Source organism: Lolium rigidum, chromosome 5 (genome assembly GCF_022539505.1).
Source record: "Lolium rigidum isolate FL_2022 chromosome 5, APGP_CSIRO_Lrig_0.1, whole genome shotgun sequence".
In the NCBI taxonomy this organism is placed as follows: domain Eukaryota; kingdom Viridiplantae; phylum Streptophyta; class Magnoliopsida; order Poales; family Poaceae; genus Lolium; species Lolium rigidum.
In genome coordinates this window covers 253,047,875-253,051,702 of record NC_061512.1, presented here as the reverse complement: position 1 = coordinate 253,051,702, position 3,828 = coordinate 253,047,875, and positions in this window count along the sequence as shown.

The window sequence follows — 3,828 nt, the reverse complement described above, 5'->3', positions numbered from 1 at the left end:
TGTGCGCATCACACCTTCCTCTTGGGGTTCCCAACGGACGTGCCAACCACACGCATCAGCGCTCGGTGACTTCCCGTCTGCGGTGTGGTGGGCTCCGGCAATCCAATGTTTGGGGAGCTTCAGCAGTGGCGCGCCATCGTCAGCTCCGGCTCGTCGTCGTCGTCGGGATCCAGAGGGCTTCCTTGTAATTTTTCCTTTGTTTCTGAACCTTTCTGTAAGTTCGGAGAATTAATATATCATCCCTTCCGCAAAAAAAAAAAAAGCTGCTAACCCGTTTCTGAACGTTGGATCCAAGCCTTGTCAGCCCGTAACTCGTCCGTAACCCTCCGTAGATATAGCATTTTCACTGCTAACCCATCACACCGGTGTGTGGTTTTGCAGATTCACATGGTCGTCATTAAGTACAATTACTACCAGAGGAAGCGGTATCTGCAGCTTGCTTTAGCTGATGCCAAATGGTTTTTGTGTGTGTTTCTCTTTCTGTTGGAGAAGATTCGCTCCCGTACTTGAGTACGGTCCATGAATCTGGGAACAAGTCTAGGCCTGATGTGAGTCTCTCTGTTACTGACAGCACAACTGTACAGGCATGTGAGATAGCTGAAGAAGTTGCTGTGAGTAAAGATAGTCCAGTATCGAGTGAATTTTATGTGAGCAAAGAAACCTAAACGTGGCCAATATGAAAAGTTGACTCCCACTGGTAGAAAAAGACCTTTAATCCCGGTTCGCAACTGTCATTTATCCCGGTTCGCAACCGCGACTAAAGACCGGTCCACGCGGCCGCCAGCCGTCCGTCGGGGCAGAGGACCTTTAGTCGCGGTTCTCCTGGCCAACCGTGACTAAAGGCCTCCGCAGGTTTACGGTTTAGCCCCCCCCCCCCTAAATCTGCTTTCTTTTTAATTTGTATTGTTTTATTTCTTTTATATTTTATTTTGTGTTTTATTTTAATTTTGAAGAAGTTTCAGTACACATATTCTACGCTACTATATACATATACATGCATATGAATGTACAATTTTAAACAAGTTTGAAATTAGAACCAAGAAGAATTCAAGAGGAAATATACAATATATATTCAATCTCGGATGACCGGCCATATACAATTTCGAACAAGTTTCCATACATAATTTACGGCATCAGAAGTTCTACGTCCTCGTAATAGTGTTCTCCTTTAGGATGGAGGACTTCCCTCATCAAAAATCCTGCTAGTTCCTCTTGAATTGGTCGGAAGCGAGCTTCTGGACTAAGCATCTTCTGGAAGTTATTTCTCTTGACATTGTTATCCGATGGCTTCCGCTCAGAGGTATGTCTCCGGATGAACTCACAAACATAGTATCCACATAGATTGGTCCCCGTTGGCTGAATATCCTCAGTCAGTGACCTTCTAAATTCTAGCTCTTTTTTGAATTCACCGACCGTTTGATTTGAGAACCGTCTCCAAACCCTACGAGGCAAAGAAAATTAAATGAACAAGAGAGTTATTCGTTACTTGATATTAGGAAATGAACGAAAGAGGCCGATCGATATAGAGCGCAAATGAATAAAAATAATTACTTTTGCAGCATATTTTTCATGTTCACCCAAAGCTTTGGATCCATATTCAGAGAGTCCATGATGAGAACTCTGGAGGTGTGAAATTCAATTACTAGCAGAATCCAGTGGAACCTGCAGACACGATACACGCACAGTCATGCATAACTCATCGATTAGACATACCATGCATGGAGTAAACAAAAGAGAATGTGCTCAAGACAGAAACACTCACCCAAAATGGTAAGAAAATAGAATTTGATTTTTGAGTTGTTGCTTTGTAAGAAAATCCCACAGGTCTTGCTCCACGTCGCGGGGGTGTCTTTCTAACACATATCCATTAACAATTTGTGGGTCAATGAACCCAACATCATGGATGTTCCTTATTTTGCATTCCCTAATCTTCATTCTGCATAATAGCGTACATAACAATATAGCAGCACTATTCTGCAACCGGTTGCAGAATAATATTCTGAGCACCGACTTGTACTTTCCTGAACACAAGGTTGTACTTCCCGGATAACAGGGTTCAACTTTCTGTCAAACTTACCTGAACTTCCCGTTTTCTTCATAGGTACTGATTATACCTTTAGTTTCTCAACCATTTGTCGAAACTATGCAAATGATATACCGTTGGATAGATAATGAAAAACCGCAACTTTTTCATGTTCACACTTTTCACAGATTTTGCACGGTTTAAATTTAATTTTGAAAATACAAAAACGCTTCTATTTGGCTAGAAAACGAACTTTTAGTTCTATTTTCGAATCGCTTATCGAAACTGTGCAAATGATATACCGTTGGAAAGATAATGAAATTTGGCAACTTTTTCATGTTTTAAGTTTTTTCAAAATCCTCACAGTTTTTTAACAATTTTGAAAATACCGAAATTCGGACGTACTCAAAAACGAGCGGACAGTAATTTGGATAATTTTTTTCAACCGTTTGTCAGAATGATGCAAATGATATGGCGTTGGAAAGCTATGGACTAGGCGCAACTTTCTTATTCGAATTATTTTCTCTAATTCCTTACAGTTTAAGAGAATAACTCGAATTACTGTCCGCCCGTTTTATGTGACGGGCACCGAATGATTTCCCCGCGATTTCCATTCGGAGTATTTCAACAATGGAAATGATATACGGTTGGAAAGCTGTCAAAATGGCGCATCTTTTTTGTATTTACCATTTTTGCCAAATCCGAATGGTTTAAAACTAATTTTAGAAGTTTTGAAATCATGTTTCCGGTATATTTTGTGGGATAACGGTTTGAATTTGATGGCTTAGATCCATTTATTTGTTGTAAATGTTGTAGGTAATGAAATTACACATATACTCTACCATATAAACCTTTTAGTGACAATGATTGAAGTGGTTGGTGATCAAATCGATGAGATTTGCACAATATATTTCCGCCTCATAAAAACAGAGCATTGAACTTCTCTCAACACAAACTTGCACTTCTAGGGAAATGCGGTTGTACTTCTCGGCGCAGTTTCATGAAAGTGTTCAGTAAAATGACTATAAGTTTCTCATACGGTGTCCGTTTGAGGTCCACGACCACACAAAATGCTCAGCACACGCACGCCGCATGTGAACTTCCCGCGACATGTCTTTGTACTTCTTGGCCTTCGTGGTTGTACTTCCTAGAAATGTTTTGATACTAGTGTGTTTTACAAAAAACTAGCATGTGTGCTTCAAAATGATAATTTTAGATTGTCCCTATATTCTATTTAAGAGATTATGCACTTCCCGGATCTTAATATTTGAACTTCACAAATGTTGCTATGTGAACTTATGTGGGGGTATTTTCTTCATGTAATTACCGCTTGTACTTCCTATTGTCTCCGTCTGTACTTCTCGGAATCACAGCTCGTACTTCCTCGCAGATGACAGGATTATTTTATTTTTTCTACATTTGGATTTTGTCGGGTTTCTTGTACTTCCTATATTAAGTGGATGTATTGCTCGTGTCAAATGTTTGTACTTCTCATTGTCAAGTATATGAACTTTCTTACGGGTTATGGGATTATTATTGTTTTTTACTATGTGAACTTATGTGGGGGTATTTTCTTTGAACACTTTTAATTCATGTAATTACCGCTTGTACTTCATGTTGTCTCTGCCTGTACTTCTCGGAATCACTGCTCGTACTTCCTTGCAGCTGACGCAATTATTTTGTTTTTTCTACATTTGGACTGGTTTCTTGTACTTACTGAAATAAGTGGGTGTGTTGCTCGTGTCGAATGGTTGTACTTCTCGTTGTCAAGTATATGAACTTCATTACGGGTGACGAGATTATTA